General features: G+C 39.2%; 1 protein-coding gene across 3 annotated transcripts in view; it reads right to left on the bottom strand.

Moving 5' to 3' along the window:
• CHRM3 (cholinergic receptor muscarinic 3) overlaps positions 1-25,518 on the bottom strand; it is a 278,715-nt gene that overhangs the window by 226,797 nt on the left and 26,400 nt on the right. Inside the window, exon 1 of one of the 3 annotated variants that reach the window (XM_068936460.1) lies at positions 3,936-3,967. The exons of the other annotated variants lie outside the window; for them this stretch is intronic. The gene's annotated coding sequence lies outside the window, so the exon portion shown is untranslated. Of the gene's footprint in view, positions 1-3,935; positions 3,968-25,518 lie in introns of those variants that run through there. 3 annotated transcript variants of the gene reach the window in all.

Below are 25,518 nucleotides of genomic sequence, written 5' to 3'. Positions count from 1 at the left end.
GTTAATATAATTCATTTTTAATCAACACGAGCTTTTGGAACATTACTTTTTCCAGATTTATTTTACGAGATTGTGGATTTAGTTAAGTATATAATCGTTGTAACCCTGATTTTATTAAGACCTGGCACAACAGGGTATTTTGATTAACCATCTAGTACAATGTAAAAAGCAGCACAACTTGCAGTGGATTGTTTAGGACTTAAGTTCAGAAAGAGTTCACCTAATGCCCTGCAACTGGTCCTAGGAGGCATTCAGAAGTTTCCATTTCTTCCCTTTTCCTTTGCCAACTTGCTCTGTCCCCTTAAGATACAGTAAACCAGCTTTTTACAAGTTGTTTAACGATCTGAAGAGGAAGAAATTAGGTGTTATAAAAGGGAAATGAGGCAGATCTTGTTTTCAAAAGTATTTATCTTTTGAAATAGGCTTTAAGCACCTACTTATCTTTTAAATCTTGCCATGGTCCCTGTATCTTACATCCATGTTGCAGCTGGAATAACAGTTAACATGTTACTGTTACAGTCCAGCAGGACTTCACAATCAAACAATAACATTATGAAAATAAAGGTATTAAAGACTAGGAGCGGGACCACTAGCTACCGCACTGCTTGCAATGAATCACTGGTTTTGTTTTCACTTAAAAAGAAACATCCCTCTCCTCTCCTGCAAAGAGAAAAACAGGCAGCAAAAACGTCCTTTTCTGTATGCAAATACCGTGGCCATGTAATATCGACATTTTTACTGTAGCAACGTTAATGGAACTTGATGTTATAAAATTAGTCAATCACTTAATAGTTTCTAATCAATTTTTTCTGATACAAAGAACTGTATGTATTAAGAATAATTTTAAATGATTAGTTGAATTCTGGATATTCATTTGGAAAGGTGGACTACAAGTAAATGAGGGAAAATATATGCTTTATTCCAGGATGCGCTTATGCTTCTTCAAAACGGTCACAAACTAAAATTAAGACCTTTAAAATTGCTGAAACAGCATGAACAGAAACAAAATTTGCATATAATAGCAAATAATGGCATACGGAGAACACTTCCATGTAATTAATGACTCCTGAAATTTCTTGGACCAAGTAAACTTGCACACTGAAGGGGATCTTCTGCTTTCCAAGCTTAAAAGGAGCTTCTACAGTACTTCATATCTTGCTTAACCCAGCCTGACAGCATTTTTCTGTAACGCCATAAGCGCTGGCACGCACAATGTAAAGGCGACAAGGTAAATGCCAGGACCGCTTGCTGTAATTTAACCTCACTATGCAAGATGTGTGTAGAAACAAGAGCTTCAGAATTCGTTGTTTTTCTCTCAAAGGAAATTTAAAGATTATTTTGCAGCTTCCCAAAGCCCTACAACTGAGATCCAGCTATTGTTCATTCGGTTGTTTTACTACTTGTACCTTCTTAAAAAGACCTTTTAACACAGTTAGAATCTCATTATTTTCTGTAGACAGGAGTAAAAAGCATCAAATACATGCTGGTTTAAAAAAAATAAAAAAGTATGGGCTGATCACAGCTGACAAAGTGCAGAGCACTGAAAGTAAGACATCTGGTTCCTGAGACTGACCCACTCGTTCAGATTAAAAATAAAGAGAAGATTATGAAAAATTTGATCCCTGATTCAATAAAGTATTCAAGTATGTCTAGCTTTACATGTTTAAGTTATCCTTCCACAGCGAACAGAATTACTCACTTAAAAAATTATCTGTATGCACAGAGACCATGCCGAAGGAGAGACTGAAAGGAACTCAAGGGAGAGAAAAACGGGAAGCACTGCAGGGTGGTGAGGGGCATCTAGCATGGAGTGCCCTTCCAGGAGCCCCTGCTCCCAAAAAGAAGTAAATTTCAGTTTACTGCTGGCTAGGTCTCCCTGCGCAGCTGTGTTTTCGGATCAGCAGTGAACCCAATCAGTGAAACGATCACTTGTGAGCATCCTCTAGCAAACAGTCAAAGCAGCCCAGCTGAGGGATAAACAAAGGCAGAGGTTTGAAAAGGAGCAGCTGGAGAGGGGAGCTTGTTAAGCAACTCCAAGAATTATTCCCCTGGGAGGATCTACTAGTTGCAGACATTAAATTCTTCTATTTTTCAGGATACATCAAAGCCAAGATTTACAAACAACGGATTCTGCTTGCAAAGATTCCACCCCCCCCCCCCCCACCACCCTTAGGGACTGTAAAACATATGTGTGAATGGCTTCAAGGAGAATTAAGGTATTATCAGTTGCTAAAGGAAGAATAAAATCACCAATCACCGATGAAGCTTGCTAAAAGCAGGAAAACAGATTTGCTAGAAAGAAAATTAGCTGGAATACCACTATAAAGTTATTCGAGGTTACAGAACAAATCCTTACTGGATCTAATGTGATAACATTTCAGCACGTTGAAAGAGTTTTTATAAGGAAAAAATTGAAAGTAGTAGTTTAGAAATAGTTAAAACTTCTTGAAATCTTTGATCAAATAATTTTGATATTCCAGAAAACAAAAATCTTTCAATTTCAGTTTGTTAAAATAACTGAAAATTATGTTGAAAATTAATTGTTGAAGTTAACTTTCTGAAAATTAACTGAAATATTAAACTACATTCTGGTATGAAAAACGCAGTCAAGGAAGATTTAATGAAGCTCAACAAACAATCATCAAACATTTTGTTGAACTGTAACAAAATTTTGGGGAACATACTCAAAGAATGAACTATTTTGAATTAGGTTAGTCGGACTGGAAATAGATTTTCATTTTTATATCTAAACTTTCCAGCAAAATTGAAACTTACCAATCAAAAAAAAAATCAAAAGTGCAGAAACAGGCTATTTAGTCATATTAAGAGTATATATGCAGTAAAATCAACACCAAGGGTAATAAAATTCCTTCTCAAGAAAAACATGGAATTGTCTTTCAACTATTTTCAACTAGTGAAATGAAATTAGCTGGAAACAAAAACACTGATTCAAACTGAGGTTGAACAGAGCTTTCACTTTCAATTCCCTTAATCTATGAAGAGAAACTTCAGTAATTCAAATTTTTCTATTATAATTATTCTGGTCATTCTACTATAATTTACAGCTGATAGATCGTATCAGCATAGAAAAGCTCTCTTTGCTTATGCTACTTGTTCTGAACATTGCCCACTATTTTCTGATAAACCAAAATAATATCATGATCTGTTCTGAGGTAATATAAATTAAGCAATTTAATACGTTCCAGCTTTTGAATGTTCTATTTTTAATTATTTCATTTATAATAAAAAAGATTAAGAAAAAATATCTTTTAGCAATCAAAATTGCTTATCCTGATAATTAAAGGCTTGGGAATCTCTCAGTATCCAATTTCTGGGTATCCTAAGTAGTAGTCTAGGATTAACAGGGGAAAATAGTTGTTGTCTTCAGTTTAGCATCTGTGCTTCCTTTCTTTCCTATCTATGCATAGGCACCTTCCTCCTGTTTAAAAACTGCTTGTAATAAAATATATAAAACAATTTTCCCCCTTCTCTTTAAAAAAGTCAACTTTTCATTAGGTTGATCATCAATGACTTCAAAAACAAACAAACAAAAAAACCCACAAAAGACTGAAATTAAAGCATTAACTATCAAAAAGCAACAAGGATGCTGTCCCAGACCACTTGCTGATAAGTACTGAAACGACAGAATTGGTTTGCTCCAGCCAAGAGAAACCAAGGCACAGATACAAGAAAAGAACTGATTCGTTGAGAGGAGGTAAAAAGAAAAGCTGTAAACACAAGTATTAGTTTTGCTACTGTCATCAGCTTTAATTTCACTGACTATATTCCGTAACATTGTTTCAGCTGTCTTTTGGCCAGCTTGACTCCCCATGTCTCCTAATTCCTCTGCAACCTAGAATAAGTGACTATTTAGTTTTGCTTTTACAGAAATTAATATTAAACATCGTAAAAAGCTTTAAGATGATAGGACTCACCATTCCAATCTTCGTTACACGCTCTCTCATTTACTAATAAACTGGCCAACAGATTAATTGAGTCAACAAACTCACAGTCATTGTATACTGCAAACAAACATTAACCAAAACACTCCACACTTTCTTATACAACCGTGATGACAAGGTTGCTGGGTTTGGCAAACTCCAAGGGGCGTTTTTGTGACAGACTTCCCAATCTGCAAGTTATGTCAAGTTTATCCAGGTTGTCTTTACTAATAATTGTAAATGATTCAAGTTTAATAAGCAAAGAGGGAAAGAAAAAAATAACATTTTTAAAATAAGGAATTCGAAAGAATGCTTACTTAAACATAGTTTTGTTGCTGTTCTGAATCTCATGGCCTACTGTTTTAAGAGGTATAGAAAGCTTCATTGGAAGAACAGAAAATATGATTGTGAAAGATAAAAATAATTGCTCAATTACACAGGAAGGTGCTGGAAACTTTTTTTTTGAGTCACAGAAAACCCCAGACTCCACAGTGTGACATTTAAAATCTTGTACCAATTACTAAAATGACAACTTCTGGAAATACAGTTGTTGATCATACAGAGTTAACATTTACATCCTGCTTTCAAACTTTCTTTTAGAAATGCAACAATATTTCTTGACCTGACTGCCCACAGCAGAGGCCCAGTGTCCACCTCGCCACAGCTGGGTGCACAGCCCTCCCATGTGGGAGGTATTTTAGAACATTTTACTGCCTCTAAATTGACATTAAAATCTTTCAAGAGAATCTACTAAAAGCCTTATCTTTTCCTAAATATATTCATGAAAAGTAATTTACATTTTGCTCTGCAGAAATCTTGTTTGTAATTGAGGCTTTAATGACGCTAAAAGTTAGGGAGATAAGTGGATTAGGAAAAAAAAAATCCATCTATCTCAATAGAGCTTTCCATCTTCAAACCTAGTATCAAAATTCTGAGAGACTGTGTGCTGGGAAAGAGGATCAAATCCATAAGCACTTCTTATTGCAGCAGTTTTCTGCAACTTGAATTTGCCAGAGCGAAACATTTCAGGTTAACATTGAAAGGAACCTATTGCTTTTGTATTTTTCTAACCTTTTGCATAGAGATTTTCATTTCTTTTCACATTATTTCAAAAATTATTCTATCTAGAAGAGAAATCATGTTTCAAGTCACATGCATATCTTTTTCAGGGTCAAAGGATGGCTTCTTCTTCCCCCTACGATCTCCTATCCCAATAGCAAGTATAAGGCAACAACAAGGTACGACAAATAGCAGTTAGGGGAGTTTCATTTCAAACAACTCTACAGACCTTCTCTAAGCTCCAAAATTTTCTTGTGTTTTATGTAACCCTACTAATATCATCAGTTTAATTGGCTTCTGTCACCTATGAATTTAGGAAGAGGCTTCATTTCTGTTGCAATATTTTTCAGTTAATTTTGTTTTATATATTTTAATCAATTTCTTAATGTGATAGAATACGACAACCAAGTTACATTAGGTTTATATGGTCATCGTAGGTCTGTGAATAAAAGCAGATAACCAAACTAGAAGTAATTCACAGAATCACAGCATAGTTGGGGTAGGCAGGCACCTCTGGAGATGGTCTGGTCCAACCGCCCTGCTCAAGCAGAGTCACCCAGAGCAGGTGACCCAGCACTGTGCCCAGATGGGTTTTGAATATCTGCAAGGATGGAGATTCCACAGCCTCTCTGGGCAACATGTTCCAGTCTTCAACCGTCTTCACTGTGAAGAAGTTTTATCTTATGAAATTCCTGTGTTTCAGTTTGTGCCTGTGGCCTCTTGTCCTGTCACTGAGCACCACTGAAAAGAGTCTGGCCTGGTCGTCTTTACAGCCTCCCTTCAGATATTTATACACATCGATCAGATCCCCACGAGCCTTCTCTTCCCCAGGCTGAACAGTCCCAGCTGTCTTGGCCTCTCCTCGTATGGGATATGCTCCAGTCCCTTCTTCATTTTTGTGCCCTTTGTTGGGCTTGCTCCAGCACCTCCATATCTCTGTTGTACTGGGCAGCTCAGAGCTGAACCCAGCACTCCAGCTGGTGGCCTCACCAGGGCTGAGTAGAGGAGAAGGATCACCTCCTTCAGTCTGCTTAATGCAGCCCAGGATGCTGCTCCCTTGTATTTCAATTTAGACTGGAATTGAGAATATGAAAATTCCTGAGATAAAGCAATTAAAAATAATAATATGTCTGTATGATAAACCAAGCGGGTCTTGGTGCATAGCCTACCAAAATATCTAACTTCTGTCTAATTACACCCACTTGCATTTGAATTAAGCATCGTCCAATTACATTCTGTGGAAAATATGCCAATGAGATAATTTCTAATGCTAGCAGCCAATTGGAACTGTCTCTCGTGTATAAACCACACATGCATGGAGGAAGGGAGGGGTAATGAGAAACTGCAACTCTCTAACCTGGTGGCTAGATTAGTCACTTGGGAAATGAAACATCTGGTTCCAGTTGCTGCTCCAGGGAATGTTTAATTTTATATATAGAGCCGCACAACAGACCTTACTCCAAGCTGTCTGTAGCTTGGGTAACAGAGCGCTTTCTTAGGAGAGGGGAACTGTACGTTCAAGTGTCCTTAAACAGAAAAGGGCATTGAATCTGAGTCTGCTATGTTCAGTGTGACCCGCTTTATCACTGGACTAATAGTTGAGTGTATCATCAACAGCGGTACCCAGCCACCTCATTCTTTCCTTATTTCACTACTACTTATTTTACTACTTTCACTTTTTTTAAAAAAAACAAGTAGTATAAAATCTGCATATTTTGCTCCTGGTAAATGAAATATTTTACTTTTTTTCAGTAACAATTTCAAAATTTAACTTGCTCTGTACTGGGTAGGTTTTGTTTATCAGTAAAAAGTGTCACTATATAACTTTGATATTTAGTTATTCATTACGTGGAATCAGTGGACTTAAAGCAAAGCAGCACCAGGAGAAGAGAGCTGTCCTTCCTGAACACTTCTCTGCCTCCGCTAGTCCACATGACTCAAACTCACCTTCCCCTGAAACCTATCCCTATCCCCACCTCCCTATCCTGTCTGAAACTCTGCCTTAAGGTTGACTGGTCCTGTTCTTTCTGCAAGGTTAGGCTCGCTCTCAGATATCAAAAGGCGCCTATCTGCTAGTGGTTTACACAGGTCATGGGGAAGAACAGGGGAGCTTTCCTCCAAGCAACCTACAATTCCCTAGAACTCAAATAGAAAGAAGAAAGAATATAAAGAGATTAACAGGAGTATAGGTTGCTGTGTTAGATCATAAATTTCTGATGAATGCTTCAGTCTAATACTACATGAAGTATGAGGTACAAAAATAATACACCAGGGCACTTGATGTGATTAAAAAAATGAAGACATTGTGAACAGACAGATATGTCAGCAGAAACAATTTTAGGCAGACAGTTACATAACACACAGGCAGCAGCATCTTTCAGAATTATACAATTACATGTTTATATACAACAAATACTTCCAGTCAAGTCTGATTCTTCAATCTTGAAAGCCAGAGCAATAAAAATCCACTTTTCTTCAACTCATAAGAAATTTAGTATTTAGGGAAAGTCTGTAACCAAGAAACATTCAATCATAGCTTAAAATTTTAAAAGTGGCCTAAGAGATTCTGGCATCCAAATCCCATTAAAATTTATAGAAAGGAATATGCCACTTCATTCTGAAGCCTTTCATTCATAACTAGAGATGGCAATAACTGCATGCACTCAGAAATATAATGTAGCTTCCTAATAACAGTGCAAGCCCCTACAGTTCTTCCTAGAAACTTTATGGACAATTGCAGCCACACACAAGACCACCTTGAAAACTGTTTCACATGATCAGTTGAGGAAAAGGAAAACAGAAAGTGTGGCTTTTAAGAACAATATGAAAGTAATCTAAGTGAACTGTCTAGCCCGATACTGAAAATGACAATGTGCAAAGCCTCTAGGTAAAAAGAAACATACTCTTATGAAATCAGATCTACACTAACAGTTAGAAATTATCTAACAAAGTAAGTCCTTTGAAGTTTTTCAGATGCAAATTCATTTTTAAAGTTAACTGTTATTCCTTCAACAAGTTGTATTTTAATTAACGTACACTGCACATTTCAAACAATGCTAGAATTAAGAGAAATGAGTTTATCATCAGTCCATGCAGGGTTTAATGACATCATCTAAAAGTCTGCTAAAGCCAAAGAGGAAATTTCTTCCTTCAGGAGCTCATGTGATCCAGATGCTGTCCACAAAATAGGCAGGATAACCCTCCCTGACAACAGGGGACAGTAAAAGTGGCCCCCCAGCAGCAGCCGTGCAAAGAGGCTGTTTCTGCTGAGCTGCTTGGGGATATTTCAGGAACAAGTTCACGGAAAGCCAGTCGTATGAAAACCTCCGCTGTATCCATACAGGAATTTTCTAAATGAACACTTCTTTTGTTATTTTTGTTTCTCCCTGCTCAAGTCACCGGTTAGATCATGCACTCGTTGAATTCCTGTACCTCCTGCTTCTACTTTCTGCACAAGGAAGGAACATCCTAGACTTTCAAGTGGTACTACAGGCCATAAACCCCAAACCAGAATATTTTGCAAGTGTAACCAAAATATTACTGAGAGTAGAACTCAACAGTGCTTTCTGTCACTAAATGTAACGCTATACCAAATGGTACACAAAAAAGAAAAAAAAACATATTTATGAATTAAAATCAGTGCCTTGAAACGTATCACAAGAATAAAAGTGCTAAGTTTTCATCGGTCCAGCAGAAATCAGGTAAAGCGAGGAAACTCAACAGCAGTATCTTGGATATTTTGAAAGAAATACACAATTTTTACATAGATTAACTGGTTCTACGACATTTTCCTTGTCTACTAACTTCCTAAAAAAATTAACAATTAGGAAAAAGGCCTGAAAAGTTACAAGAAGAGGCAGATAATGAGAACTACTAAGGAAATTACCAAAATTGGCTCTTTTTTTTCAAAAAGTAGATTAAATGAGTGCCTTTTCTAGAGTACTAAAAAACAAAAAATACCCTGCACTTCTTTCATATAGTGGAATGACATCCAAATGAAAGTCTGGAGAATTCCTTGCTATCTCACTTCAGCTTAATGTTGTCCATGGACACCACACAAATTCTAAAGGTAGTTGCCCAGATGCTGACAGCATATTTATTATATCAATAAGTTATCCAGCTCTAAAAGACTTTTTTATGCCTACTGTTCGTACTAGAAAACTCAGTCTGCTAATACTTACCAAAAAATATTACATTTCTTATTATTTGTATTTGGTCTGTTCCAGAACAAAAGAGTAATAATTAATAATAATAAAATGGAAAATATGCAATACTGAAAGGCAACGTTACAAAACCAGAATATTTTTAGTAACATAGTCTTTAAAGTAATAGTTATTTAGAGGTGAAAGGAATTACAGCAATGGCAAAAAACCTTGCTCTCCATGCAGATAGCACGTTACAGATTTTAACAGCTTCCCAGGGAGAGAAACCTTTTCTTGCTCCCCAGGTAGGACTGACTTCTGTTTTCCTGCTCTTTCATTTTCGAGCGCTACCAAGCCCTTCTTACCTGAGCAACCTCATGATAATTTAGTATATGGGGAGAAGTTGAAAAGCAAGAGTGAGAAGAACCCTGTAGGAAAAGAATTTGAAATTAAACCCAACTAGTATGCAACACGACTGTAAGAACAGCCAGTATAATTTTAAACTACATAAAAATATCATCAAGCATAAAAATGGAACCCTTCCATCATGTTTTGGTCTATATTCAGCTCTATTTTGGTCTCACCCATACTAAAGTAGCTAAAGCTGCTCACTACTGGGGATGTTGCTATATGACTACAATTAGATTTTAGACAGACTGACAAACACAAGCAGCATCATGAAAGGATCAACTGTGATTAAAAGCAGTAACACAGGTGCTTATGTGCATACACACACACAAACACACACACAGAAACATGCCCAAATTGGCTAAAGGAAAACATACTCTAAAAACATCCCAGTAAAGAAGGAAAATTTTTAAGGTAAGTACTGATGGTTTCATAATGAAAATAAGATTAATTTAATTTTGAATTCTCCTGAAAGAATAAAATCAGCAGCTAAATGCACCATTAGCAAGTTTGGAGATGATACAGAACTGGGAGGAGTGGCTGACACACCAGAAGGCTGTGCTGCCCTTCAGAGGGACCTGGAGAGGCTGGAGAGCTGGGCGGAGAGGAGCCTCCTGAAGTTCCACAAAGGCAAGTGCAGGGTCCTGCTCCTGGGGAGGAATAACCCCCTGCCCCAGTACAGGCTGGGGGCTGACCTGCTGGAAAGCAGCTCTGCAGAGAAGGACCTGGGAGTGCTGGTGGGCAACAAGTTAAGCAGGAGGCAGCAGTGTGCCCTTGTGGCCAAGAAAGCCAATGGTATGCTGGGCTGCATGAGGCAGAGTGTGGCCAGCAGGTGGAGGGAGGCAATCCTGCCCCTCTCCTCAGCCCTGGGCAGGCTGCATCTGGAGCACTGTGTCCAGTTCTGGGCTCCCCAGTACAAGGCACTACTGGAGAGGGGCCAGCGGTGGGCTACAAAGATGGTTAGGAGAGTGGAGCATGTCTCCTCTGAAGAAAGGCTGCGAGAGCTGGGCCTGTGTAGCCTGGAGAAGAGAAGACTGACAAGGGGGATCTCATCAATGTGTACCTGAAGGGTACAAAAGTATCTGAAGTGAAGGCGTCAAGAGGATGGGGCCAGACTCTTCTCCATGGTGCCCAGGAACAGGACAAGAGGCAACAGGCACAAACTGTTCCCTCTGAGGTTCCGTCTGAATATGAGTTCTTGACTGTGAGGGTGACTGAAAACTGGAACAGGTTGCCCAGAGAGGTGGTGGAGTCTCTTGCCCTGGAGATATTCAAAAACCCCCTGGATGCGATCCTGGGCAATGTGCTGTAGAGGACCCTGCTTGAGCCGGGGGCTTGGACTAGATGATCTCCAGAGGTCCCTTCCAACCTTGGCCATTCTGTGATTCTAAGTGTTGAAAGAAAAAAAACTTTTGGCAAATGCATGTCCATGAAAAGTGTTAGGAAATAAGGGAGATTCTGAGCTAGATGGGAGATGTCCTGGGTCAGTGCTTCTCAGCATTTTCGTGTTAATAACCCTTAGACCGCAGTCAATGTTTTTTTCCAATAATAAGGAAAAAAGTCAAGAAAATAAATGTCAGTGGTACATCCACACAAATACATTCAGAGACACCGCCAGTGCACTTGACCTTGTGCAACAATTTTAAAGGAGAAGCAGCAGCAAGATATTCCTGCTTTGGGTGGTAATCAGAAACGTCAAACTCCTAGGGTAGGCTCCACTTTAAGACCATGACATCTAAATTAAGGTCTCCACAGGCACGTTAAGCAAGGTGAATGTTTTAAGACTCATCCTGGTGGCTGAACCGTAGGTGCCCAGTGCTGAGGCATCCTCAGCTAAGAGTGATGGCCCGGTCAGCTCCTGCTCACTGAGCACCTTGGCTGATCTGGCCTGCCACACAAGGCTAATTGCTGTGAAGTGCTCATAGAAGTGCTACAGGCACACCTTATCTCCTCCTGAACACCCATTAGCTGTCTTTCTTCCAAAAGTCCAGAAAGAAAGGCAATTCCGATGAGCCCCAAGACTGATCTGGTGCACAAAACCCCACTAGTCTCTGCTAATCCCGTCCCCAAGCCCTGGAGTCTACAGGAACTTGTAAAAAGAGAGACAGATTCAATACCAGAGAGGTTAATTTGTCTGCATTACTTTTTGGAAGTCTTCTACTCCAAAATCCTCTTCACTGATGGTTTTAAGTTACTAAAATAGACCGTGATAAATCAGTCACAGTACATTATCATTTAATGAAATTTATGCTTGTATTAAAAAGTTATATTTGTCAATTCAGAGCTTTCTGCAAGCATTATCTGGTGAACGTATAAAGCCTTTCTACAGGGTTAATAACTATTATCACCTTTTTTGCCAAACAGCAATAAATTCTGGTGTTCTGTTTTCAGTTAGCATTTCTACTGTCAGAGAAGCTACTAACAGACACCAGCAGTATCAAGTTATATTTGAATTATGGCTACAGAGCTGCAGACACATTATACACATTATTTCAGCTCACCTTGATCAGAAATGGCAAAACAATAGTACAATAGTATATTCGAACAAATTTCAAACCAGAAGCAACTGCGCACAGATAACTTGTAAATTCCCAGAAAAGTCATCATTACGTCCAGCTCCGAATGCAAAAACTAGCTTCTTTCCCAGTTTCATATCACTCTACTTGCCCCAAAAAAGAACGTGGACAACACTGTAGGCAAAATGTAGCTAATCTTTTATTTTGTTGGGTGGTTTTTGGTTGGTTTACATATTACCTGATTACCTAGTGATTTTGCATGAGATGTCTCATGTAAAAAATCTGCAATGTAATAATAATGATGACAATTAAATCAATCTCTCAGAGGAGAATATGTGCTAGCATAGCCGAATGTTCCATTTTAATTAAATAAAAGCCTTGAAATAAATTAGAACATGTTTCTTTAAAAAAAAAGGTTCACACTGCTATAACACTGCTATAGTAATCAAAACAATCTAATGCATCCGACATACTTTCAGAGAAAGTAGGTTAGAAAACTTTAAACTGGACTTCAGTAATTTCTGAGTTTTGCTATGAGACTTGTTTATTATTATTTATTGCACTGGCATATAATGGGAGGCTTATATGGAAGAAAGGAGAGGATTAGCATTGCATTAGTAAGTGCGGGTAAACGGTTAAGACGAATCATTTACAAATTGCAGGTTTATTCTCCCTGCACCCCCTACTGCCCCAGGAAGGGAATAAGGAAAACAAACAATAAATAAAAGGAAAAGTGGAAGCAAAAAAAGAAAAAAATAATCAATAAAAGCAATAGTAACATTTTCGCCATGATCTGCTAGACGGCATAGGGGAAGTTTATTTCTTTTTGCCTCTCTCAAATTATTTAAAACTAGAGTAATATCTCAATTTTTTCCATATGCCAACACTTAGTTTCCATGGCTGTTATTCCCACCCACTTTACTGTCTTCTATAAGCTTTAAATCAATCTTGAACATTACAAGAAATTTTTTGAAAACAGATTGTATGACAAAAATCTTGAAAATCATGTCACATAATTCCAAAATGCAAGGTTGCAACTGAGAAACCTGCCCAGTTGGGAAGGACACAAAAACCTGCTAAGTAATCTGCACTGCAATGCAATGAACAGGCATAACACAGCTGACATTTCTGCTGTGGTCCTACACATGCTATAAACAAAATTGTGAATACGTAACACCATCATGGATGCTCTGGGTGTACCCCCTCTTTAAGCAAGAGGGTTTCTGCAGACAAAAGAGCTCTTCTGCTTACAAATATTTTTATTTATCCAGAGAAACAACAATAACTAGTAATCCTGGAAATAGTTTCTTTAGACAGCTCATAACTTCAACTCATGTTGAATTTGGTGGCTCAAAATGCCTGATGGCACGTCTTGGTATTGGAGAGGTTTTGCCGAAGGGTGTCCTAGGCCGGCAGGGTCTCGGCTGTCTGCAACAGTAGCATCCCTCTGTTCCCTGGGCCCGGGGCTGACAGCTCCTAATGAACGGGAACTGTCTCAGGTTGAGCAAGCAAAGGAGGTGAGGTTTATAAAAAGAATGGGTCACCCTGCGTTTTGTCAAACAGCTTTTAGCGAAAAAGAGGAAGAAGAGCTTAACTCCAAATGCTTAAATGAATTATATCTGCCCAATCCTTAAAAAACTTTTTTTCGCCTTTTCTTCTTTTGGGGGTGGGGGGAGGGGGTGGAACAGATGTTCACAGAAGGAGTTATGCCTCTGACATGTCTGAAGTATAACTCCTAATAAAAATATTATGTAAAAGCAGTACTGTGATGCTCCATGTTCTCTGCACCTGGAGTACAGATGAAATTTGTTCTGTTTTCTAAGCAGAAATACTTCTTCCCTGTCTCCATCCTCCCATTTATCAGTCCCACGAATCATCCAGGGACTAGAAATTCAGACTCAATTTTTCCCTCTCAACTTATCTATCACCACCAGTAACAACAATATTACAGGCCAAATCATTCATCCAGCTGCACCTGTTCAGCTGGACCAAAGGCATAAATTCACTGACTTCCGAAATAGTACATTGGTACAACACTGCAGATCAAACAGTCAAAGCTTTGTGTATGATTATATTGGCTCGTTAAATTTATTTCATTTTGTGAACGTTCATCTGTTGTTGCAGGATAGAAATATATTTTAAAAGGTTACTCAATATTGTTTGCAATAACGTTGAGTTCTAAACATAGTATTTAATATTTGTCCATCCTTTAACTATACGAACAAGGAGATAAGCTTGACTTTCATCTATTTTCTTTCTTAGACGGTCAGGTTGATGGTGCCCTAACAAGAACTTAAATGTAACCACCTCCAAGCAAATATGCTTAAAAATACTAATGTCTTTCAGTTTGCAGGGAGAAAGTAAATCATACTGTCATGAGATCCCTTAATTTATTTGTATAGTAGAATTGTAAATGCAGCAGAAAACAGCTTACTGTAATGTAAACAAAGCCTTGCATGCAGCACTAACAGGACAAGTTTATTTAATATAACGTATTACACTAACTCTTCATTGCTACCTTTCAGTTTATACTTCTATGGTAACAAACTGTTATAATAAACAGAAGCCTTCTGTTAAAATCCAATATGAAGTAGTAACACTGACCTTTCTCAAACCTAGCACGCTGCTCAGCTCCTTACTCCTCACTTTCTAGTTTTGGTACTTTTTTTTCAAAAATCTATCCAAAAGACAGTAATTCAAATATTCAATTTAATTCTTACTCTTGAACTTGGATTAGCTGCAAGTTTAGTGAAATCTGACCGCCATTACAGATTATATAAAACAACAGAAAATCTACTCATATAATTATAACCATATACAAAACCTGGAAACAATAATGCTTAGAGTGTGTTGAGATATTCTAAAGTTAAACTTGATTCTGGTATTACTTTAAACCTACAAGCTACAAAGAAAAAAAAAATCTGAAGAACCTTATGCTGGATTTCCAGACGCATGCAACGCTCAATGGCAGGTAAAATCAGTACTTAATAAAGCCTATGTTGAGTACTCAGCACTTGAAGTATCTAAGTACCTAAGCATTCGAACTCTAGAAATTGTGGACATTTGTCATTTTGTGCTTCAGATTCTCATCCATAAATTTGGAATAACAGAACGAGCCATGCTAGACTGAAGAAATCTACCAGCCTGCTCAATTTAAAATCCATTGAAAAGAAAGTAGATTTAAACAGTTAAATTAGTTAAATTCTCAGGTAAAAACTGCAAGAGAGCTTATAATGATATAAATTTAAGACTGGCTCCAAGAATTTAGGATATCTGAGTAGCTGGTATAATACTCAGTGCATAGACTCAACCGTAATTATTGACCTTCCTGGCACCCTGAACCTGTATTTGTCTTGAATATCAAATAATCTGGGACTCCACAACCACTAGGTATTTGTGCTTAGGTTTTCTCTCTAAATACAGCTGAAGGAAGAGATGATTTCTTTCTCTCCTTGAAACAAACTGCGTTATCGTGATTCTTCAGAAACACCCTATTATCACATATAAAGCTGAATGAGGCTAGGAAGGAGAGGAAGTCTACAGGAGGAAAGGCTTAGGGACAAGCCATGCTTTGTTTCTGCTTTGCTTCTTCCTGATCTCCAGGGATAGAGAGAGAGAGAGAGAGAGCGAGCAGAGAAAGGCTGCAATGCCTTAATCCACTGGACAATTTTGCTCCCCCAGGAGCTGCTGAGACCACGGCCCGCTCGTTGTTACATCGCTCCGTAGCCCCTATCCAGGGGAGAAACCAACAACATGACCATCTAGGAAGGACGGCCTCCTCGCAGCCACCCCTTCTTAACTGGGTGGGTACTGCCTCTGCATGGGACGTAAAAATTCCCTTTGGCCACAAGCCAACAAGGTCAACCTTCTCTGAAGGAGTGATTTGGCCCTGCTGGCCAAAGTGCCCGCCCAGGCTCCATGAGCAGCTGTTAAAAATAAATAAATAGTATACTTTAAAAAATTGCTAGCATCATGCCAAAGGAAAAGGGGTGGAGGGCAGAAAAAGAAAGAAAAAAGAAATAAGACAGAAAAAAAAGAAAAAAAGAATAGAGGAAAAGCAGATGGCCAAAAGGATTACAATGCAGGGAAAAAGATATTCAGGTATCTTCCATTTAAATGTACAAGACTCTTCCTGTTGGATTTATCATTCAGATACATCAGAATTCAGTACTTCAACTTATAATCGAAGAGCTAATTCCACATTAGCTCACCTCTCTATAAAAGGGACAGTTCTGGCCCTCTGAGCTCAGGTCTGAGACTGAAGGAGAATTACAGGTCATCGGATGAGTTGAAGACCAATGGCAGGGGAGGCGGCACTTTCTGAACTCCAGTACAAACCTGAGATTCAAAACTTTCTTTTTTTCCTCCTCTGAGCACATTGCAGGTCCAACGGCCACCACACCGTAATGGGACGGGATGTTAGGGCCCCACTTTGCCAGGCACTCCTGCTGCGAACAGGAAGGCACAGCATATCTTATCCCACCTGTGAGCCCTGCTCACTTTGGCGAGACCCCAACTACACCTGCCTGCTCTGACCAACTAGACACACTCAGTATATTAGCAAATAATAATAATGAATAGAATAGTCCCCGTGAGGGAGATGTCCATAGGCATCTGACACTATAGGGAAGGCTGAGCCTGAGGTGGAGCTGGGTGCCCAGGTGGACCTGGGCACACCAAGCAGCTGTGGTGAGGGTGAAGCACGCAAGTGTCATGAAACAACAAAATCGCTAACCACCTGCTATAACCATCCTGCTTAGTAAACACATTTTACATCGTATGACATCAGTGTGGCTTTGTTCACACGGCCACCCCACCTGAACTCCCCATGACAACGGCAGCAGATAGCTATTTATTGATTGAGGCTCTGCCAAAGGGAGAAGTTTCCATGGAACCAAGCGACAACTGTCACGGTCCAGCTGACTGCCACATGAGTGAAAACACCCAACAACCCCTTCAACTGAAGTTAAAACCTTTCTCTGACCTATTTCTAGCCTTGGAGACCATGAACAAGGGACACAGGACTAGACAGAAGCTTGTGTTTAGATATGCCCCCTCTCCACCATCCTCTGCCCATCATGCCTTACAGACAGGCCTCAGGCTTCCCCACCACACACGCTTCATCTCAGTCTACTGTACAAATGCTTGCAAGGTGTTCCCAAAAAGTTCATGGCAGCACAAATAGCAGCTTGGGGAAAGAAAGCAGACACCTCAGAAATAACCCCAGTTCTCTTGGTTACAAAGCCCAAAATAAACTTCCCGATATCCTGTGTCTGTCTTACAAGACTGGAGGGTGAAGCAGGTCATCTGCCCTGCTTTCCCACGGACCTGCACCTCTCCCCACACCCTGGCACCCTGTGCCAATTTGCACCAGAGGCTGAGCCTAAAAACCACAGCTGAGACTGCCACCCCAGCACACTCCTCCTGCTTTCAAGTGAAAGGAAAGCTTTCTCTCCCCGCTATTAACATCTTTTTCAGCTTTACGAGAATATGGTTTTAACTGCACAGCAGCATCCCCCCCTAAGTATTATTTCACAACTAGCCTAAGAAGAGTCATTTCCTTGTTTATATTTGTTTTATGTTTCTAAATTACTTTACGATTTAATTCTCAAACGGTGATAGCCTTCTTAACAACAGGTAATTCCTTACAGGTAGGGAGAATATATGGCTCTTGCATGGCTAGATATTGCCTGTAGTCTGGTCTCTATGTCTCCTTCCTTAAGGTCAAATAGGGTTATTTTTGAGTTTTTCATTAGTATTCTTTCCTGATAATACTTCTTCATAGAGAAAAGGGAAACTGTAGTCAGACATTATGCAAAAATAGCAAGTTGATAACGGCCTCCCTCTCTCACACAGGAAGCTTACTTATCTCCCTGAATTTTACGTTGAGTATTTAAGGGAAGTGCTGACCAGTGACTGAAGATGGCTGTGATAGCAACCCAATTTCTCTTTACTGTATGCGATGTAAGAGACAGATAGGTTTGTGTTTTCTTGGGGTAGCAACCCATGACACAAACACTCCTAACCTTTTTCAGTGCAGACCTCTCTCTCTCCCCGCTTGAAGGCAGTTACACTAGGCATTGGAATCACTGCAAAAGAAAAGCAGAGGCAAGGGAAGAATTTAGCTTGAAAGTAAACATGGGCCTTGGACTTTCTGGAAGTTGGATTGGCGCTATTGAGCTTAATAAGAAATATAGATAAATCTCTAAATTCTTCTCCAAAACTTTGAACCAAAAAAAGCTGGAAAACTCACTAACCTCTATGGAGAAACAAATGTACAGCAGGTGTTGTGGTACGAGTGCAGTTTTAAGTTCTCATTACATTACACAATACCAGGCACCAATACTGCCTGCCTTTAGTCCAGAAACAGTTTGTAAAGCATAGGCAGGTTGCTTATTCCATCTTCTTCAGCGTGGGTCAGGGTAATGAGTGCCATATTGCTGCAGAGCAAAGAAAAGTCAGAAACTAGCAGCAACCCTCCACTTCTTCAAACTTCCTAGAACTGTGAAAAGTTCAGCTAAGGCCAGACAAGGAGTGCCTTTTAAAGGAGCAGAGAAATTACCAATGTTAAAAGGCAACAGAAGGACCTAACAGTAGTGGCCTCATGCAGTGGCAAAAACTCTACCAGACCCCTCAAAATACAGTCAGCATGGTGCGTTAGGAATAACTTGTTGATTATAAGTAAAAGTGATTTTAAAAGCTAATACTTTCCAAAGCATTTCATAGTATCGCAGCACACTTCTTTTTATTCGGGGTTTGTTTTTTTTGTGGTATTTTTGTTTTGTTTGCTTTTTATATCCTTATAATGAGCATTGAATTGGTACTGCACGTTGCTGCCAGAGGCATACAAAACAGAAAATCTTCACAGAGGTCTAGCATTCCCCTGTTGCCAGTGAATAACAGAACTGCTCCCAGATGCAGGCATTGCAGATCTTTAGACCAAAAGGTCAAACTTTCAAGAGCGACTGGGAAAAGAAGGAACATAGACACAGACTAACAGCCTACCATAGAGTAAATTAGATCATGAACTTGCAGCATGCTAATGGCAAAGTGCATGGCCTTATTCCCTGGCAAATATAGTCACCATGCTTCTGTAGAAAAGAGGTGGGTTTTTTTTTCTCCCCCCCCCCCCCCAGGGGCAGGACAAGGAACCCTTAATACCTTTCTCTCATGCAGAAAGCTAGCCTATTTTACCCATAACTATACAGTAACCAAATGCATTTGGGCTCTGTTGTCTCTTCAGCATTTTTAGAGAAAAGACATAATATCTGCTGGTTTTGCTTTTTTAATAAAGATTTGAGTATTAAAAAGGAAGCACAAATTTTGCTCTTGCTTTAAAACCATAGTCCTAAGCAGGCAAATATACTGCAACAGGAGCTCTGGCAACATCCTTCATAAAAGAAATCTACTAAAAAGATACTTATCAAAAATTACAAAAAAATTATTTTATATTCCTTTTTTCTGTGCATGCTTACCTGCCAAAGATTTTTATCCACTTATCACAAAACCATTTTTTTGAATAGGACCAAATTTCTGGACATGGACCTAAACTATCGGGTGTTTGCCAAGGTCCCCAGAACATTTTACAGATGCTGTGGTAAATCATTTTTGACACGCAGTTTAAAACCAGGCTTCGCCAGCCTAAAAACAGTCCCAGAGAAATAATAAAGGAGTTGGACAGTTGCTTTGACAAGGAAAAAAAAAAATGCTTCTCATTAAAACACCCTCTGGAAGAGAGATCCTTGCCCCTCCACCAGCATATAAAAGTCTTAAATTTTCCATAAACAGTTATATATGCGCTAACTATTAATGATTTGCTCTACATGATAATGAGCAGGTAAAACACAGAATTACAAAGGACTCAGTGCCGCAAAGGGCACAACACGCCCTGCCTCCCACCAGCAGCGGGAGTGCAACGCACCTCCGAGAGCGCAGGGAGAAGCAGACCTCCAGCACATTCTTTTCTCCACTACTAACCTCCTCTCCTCTGCCTCCTGAAAGCCCAAAGCTGCCCTTCAACAGCGATCGTGAAAGGAGCGCTGTAAGGACATCGGAGCTGCATGACAAACCCTTGCTCTGGGCAGGCCGCGGCACAGGTGCTGCACGTCTGTGAGCGTGCAGTAGTCCTGGAGAGAGTCTGCAGGTCACCTGCCTGTCTCTACCAGACAAATCTTGCCTTGAAAAGAGGTTTCTGGACAGGCCGTAGCCACTCCGTGCTTGGCCCACCTAGCGCATCTCCAGCACTGCCCTGGGAGCACTCTCCTTGCTGCCCTCAAGCATTTTGCTCACTGTGCTCAACCTTATATTCAACGTGTTTAGAATTCGATGAGCCCTGTGCCAGAACTGCTTCTCCACATCTCCATTAGAAGTCCAAAACAATTGCCAGCTCTTCAAAAATCATACTGAAAGTCAGAAAGATTGCACCATATCAGATGATCTTCGTGATCGGATTTCAGCTTTCAATCCTAAATGATGCAAGAACATGGAATAGGAGTTAAAATTATAACAAATACACAAAGTATTTTGGTAAAAGTCAACCACTCACATATACCTCAGAGACCATTTGTATGGCTTTTCAGTGTGTCAAGGATTTACTTGTATCAGGATTGTGTCAATACATATGTTGCTTAAAGAGTCATTAATGTCATCACGCAATCATGTCAATGACACAAAGCAATCTTATTTGTTAGTCACAAACTGTTTTAAAGTGGTCTTAATTGTGAGCTTTATGTTTCTAACGGCCCTTAAAACATAGACGCCTTGCCACTGGTTCAAACACATAGAAAAGCATAGCCACGATATACAATCAAGGCAAAACCCTGGTCCCTAAGATAAACAGTAAGATTCCTACTGGCCACAATTGATCCCATTTATCTTACCTACTACAGCACGAAGGAAGGCTGGCTGTTATTGGAAATGACATATAAAGAGGAAAACACAGTCTTAACTGAATGAAAAGCAATACCTTAGAGCTTAATTTTAAGATCTTATTAACTTTGTGCTTTCTGCCCTTCTTTCTTCTATAGTCACAATACTAGAAGAAAGACTCCTGTGCTATATTAGATTAAAGTACTGACTTGGGAACGATCTTTCCCCAATCGTAGTTCCAGCTCTGCTACTCACATTCTGCAGCAGGGCAATTCGATTAACCTTTCTCTCTATTTGCTTACCTTTCTGTGTAATGGGGATAATACCTACCCAGAAGGGCGCTATAAAGCTTAATCTTTACAAAGCTCCCAAGATGAAATGGAAATGTGCCATCCAAAATAAAATGTGCACAAATAAAATGTGCACAAATAAGCCACTTTATAACTAGAACTAGTTGGGAAAAACTACAATTGAACATCATTAGCCACCAGAGAATGCTGCTTTATTGAAATCAAAATGATTCACAATAAATAAATAATCAATCACATTCACTGTATTGGCATTTCATTTTAACAGATCTCTTTTTAATTTTTTTTTTTTAAAGAGTGTGTGGGTTCATTTGTAATTAGACTGAAAAAAAGAGTTAAACGCTCCATAAAGCTGCATTTAATTTCAATAGTTTTATTTTAAAACCGTTGATCTGGGTTAACTATATGCATTACACACTTTGGAAATTTTAAGTCAAAAACTATTAGTTTTGCTTTAAAACTCAATCATATTATTCAACTCCAAAAAAAACTTTGAATAAAGTTGTTTGAAATCTGAATATATCAAAAACAAACTTCACTTTCAGTGTTAACAACAAAATAATTTTCAACTGCATGCTGCTATTTATATATGGCTCTGGTACAGTCAGTCTATAGCTTTACATTTAATTAAAGCTATAATTATTCGAAAGTCTAATAAGAAAAAAATGTTTATACTTAAGAAATTATTCATTAAACATAACATACTAATAAATCCTGAAACTTTATGGTGAATTAAGCCCTCAGGTTAGAGATTTAGCATTTTCCTATTTAACATTCTTTTTAATAATAGTATATAACCTGAATTCATGTTAAATATTGGATTTTTTTCTGCTTCTGTAAAACTTTAGTTTTTCTTTTCAGTAAATACATAAAAGAAATCCCTTGGAAAAATCAAATTGCTATATTAAGTCCTACTGATCTTTTTCTCTGTTCGTTTTATCTGCAGTAGCAAACTAAACTAGAGAGTGAAGTGAATAGACTGTGCAGGCCTAAGAAGTCTTTAACAAGTTACACACGGCGATTACCTCAGATTTCTGCAACCCATCATAAATTTTTACTGAAATAGGCATGATTATCTCACCCTGAAGCACACTTAGGAACACGTCATGATAAAATGCTTTGCGCTACAGTTGCTCCCCAGGGGACAGCAAGGTACTTAAAATGCTAATTTTCCCTGTGGTTCAAGGGCAAATTTTTATGCCTGATCTTACAAGGCCTAGATCAACAAGTGGACTAGAAGAAAGTAAGGTAGCAAGGTTGAAAGCAGCAGTCTTCAAATATCCTGCCTGCTCCCTAAGCCCCCGTGAGCCTTAGATTTTCACAAGCAAACTTCCTCAGCTACTGGAATACTGATTCTGCACATGCCTTTCACTGTCCGACATCGTCAAAACAGTAACGGGCTCAGGTTTAACATCTATCCTCAAACTATGCCATCAGACTGAGCTCTCCCACTATAACCACTTAATTTAACCAAAACAAATAAATAAGGGCAGGCTGCTGCCCCATCCACTAACCCTCATACAGCAGCACCCCTATGGAAACAACTGCACAGTGCCACGGCAGAGGGCTCCCCTTCTCCTCCCTGTAAACCCACTCCAGGGCTTAATCAAGGGATTGCCTATTCCTGATTATGGAAGCGTTACTCTCAAAGTTTCAATACTTCCTGCTTTTATTCCAGTGTAGAACAGAAAAGTTCAGGGTTTTTTCCTTTTAGCTACAAAATTTGAAGGCAGAAATCTTTATCTTGCCCAGCTCCAATCTTTACCTATAACATAACGTAAAGAAGAACTACCCACCTGTTTTCAACTGTCTAGCTCTTATTCGCAGGCTATAAACGTAAGCCCTCTCAACTGTTGAATCATTTTTGACTGAAGATATTAATTGTAACTGATCAGAATTGCACCAATGGAAACAGTTGCACACACCCTTCTGCTTAAAGTTCACTCATTTAAGATTATATTTAGTCTAACAGAATGCATTTTAAGCTACAGAAAGATACATTTAAATAGGAGTTTCCTTAGAGGCCTGAGTAGGCTGTTTAAACTATTTAAACCAAGTAGACAAAGGTTTATTTTGTAATGAACCAAGATCACTGATAAAGGAGACCTCAACACACTCTTCAGGGCAGAAACGCTCTCTGTGACAGGGTTGAAAAAGTATTATTAGTTGCAGCCATAACTGGTTGGAGATTGATTCTAAATGATCTCAGACACAAATTTGGCTTACTCAAGCACTGACTGTCAATTAATCCGCAGTGATCAACCAGGTTCATGCTTTCAGCCCCTTGCAAATTCAAGAACTGCAGCTCAGCTGAGCTATGTTAACTCATTAAGCCACAGGACTTAAGCCAAATGTTTTTGGGCCTACAAAGTATAGCAGTTGATAATCACAGAATATCTTATTTACTCACATCGTTATTTTGTCATCTACTCAACTGCATCACAAGAGCAACAAGAAAAAAGTTTTTCACTCTACTCAAAGCATGACGGTCTGAAAGGATTTAGTGAGACGTAGTCAGCAACGTTAATGAATTAATCCATGTCCTTCAAAGTATGTTTTAAATCAATATTAAATATCTAACTGATTTTTTAACACAATGATCCAGAGTACTAGAGAGAGAATATGGCTTTTAAGAATATTCAAAATAACATACGCAAGCAAAAATTACAAATTCAGTACACTCAGAAGCATATAACTTTTCAACATTTCCTCTGCATGGCAGACATTACTTTTAGGGCAATTTTCTATCCTGTATCCAAATACTCTTTTCTCCAAAACATCCAAATAGACCTTGCTATCATATTCCTGGAGAAGCAGCTTGGCTCATACTACCCGTCACCAATAGTCAGATATCTGCCTTCTTTAGTGTAGGCTGCTAGATGCCCCGAAACATGCACTCAGGGATCTTTTTCGTAAGGAGTTGTTTGATTTTGTGATCCTCTGGGAAGTAGCGTACATGTGTGTGTGCACACACGCACACTCTCCAAAGCTGACAACCTCTCCAGAAATCCTATTATCACCATGTAAAAACCAAGGTCAAAACATTTTATTTCCCTTTCCTTTAAAGAGGTTAAAATAAGACCCATACTAAGAATTCTGAGTTATCGCCAATAAGAAATAATAAGTGATCAAGCAGTAATATAAAACATCTGGATTTTTAAAATAAATTTTAGTTTCCATAGTTGGAGAGAGAATTTTGAAATAACAAATACTTAATGTGAATGCAGATCAGGACCCTTCTCTGAAGAACTCAGTAAGAAGAAGCCAAGAGAAAATCATGATGAATTACTATTTTCTCCTGTTGTCAAAAAGCACAGATGAAGAGCTCCCTCGTGGGAGGCACTGCTAGGGACGTAGCACCACTAGTTCCTACCCTGTTCACTTGCTGCACGCACTCCGAGAAATTCCAGCTATTGTCTTGGTTTGGGCTTTTCTGGAAAAGAAACAGCAAGTGAATCCTTTCCTCATACCCTATAACCAAGGAGAAAAATTCAGTAAACCAGCCGAAAAGAAACTCATTAATGCTCTATTCTTCCACTGACTTCCGCCAGTCATTTTAGGTATATTATAAGCCAATATTTTCTATGCCACTTTTGGAAGGGTGGACAGAATTTGCAGTTTGCCCTTCATCCTCTTCCTAGATAATGCAATGAGAACTTACACAAGTATGCAGACGTGGAAAAGTTTCCAGCCCTCTAGCAGAAGAAAAAGTAAGCTTAACCTGACATAACTGGTGCTTCTGTGATTCACACCAATGCAGCTGTACATCAACCTGCAGTTTATATTCACATTGTTTACAACTCTGCAAGTGTATTCGTAGCTTTGCGTCTTACGCCCAGAAGCCTCGGACAGCACTTTTAGTAAGCGGTGAGAGAGCACAACACTGAGATGGATCTGCTGGCCATAATGAAACTTTAGTATGCTTGTCAAACCCATACACATTTGAAGACAGAGCTGGGGATGGAGGGGAAAGGGGCATTTCTCTACTGAACCGTGGAGAAACCAGCCCCGGCAGCCTTGCAGCCGCAGCAGAGAACAGACGAACAGCGACCACGCTCACAAATGCGACCCTATGCGTAACTCTGCTCGGTCAGGGCGTTCCAGGAAGCAAGAGAATGATATAAATTATGTTGACATTTCACCCTCTGCAAGGAAAGTAGATTTCCACTCTTCTCCTTTCCATGCTTTGGACTTCCAAGGGACTTGACTCTGTATTGCTCAGCTCTACCTTTTCCTTGAGACATATACGCTGCCTCCTTCACAGCAGGTTGTTTCA

The sequence above is a fragment of the Struthio camelus genome, chromosome 3 (genome assembly GCF_040807025.1).
Source record: "Struthio camelus isolate bStrCam1 chromosome 3, bStrCam1.hap1, whole genome shotgun sequence".
Classification (NCBI taxonomy): domain Eukaryota; kingdom Metazoa; phylum Chordata; class Aves; order Struthioniformes; family Struthionidae; genus Struthio; species Struthio camelus.
This window is presented reverse-complemented; position numbering and strand designations above follow the sequence as displayed.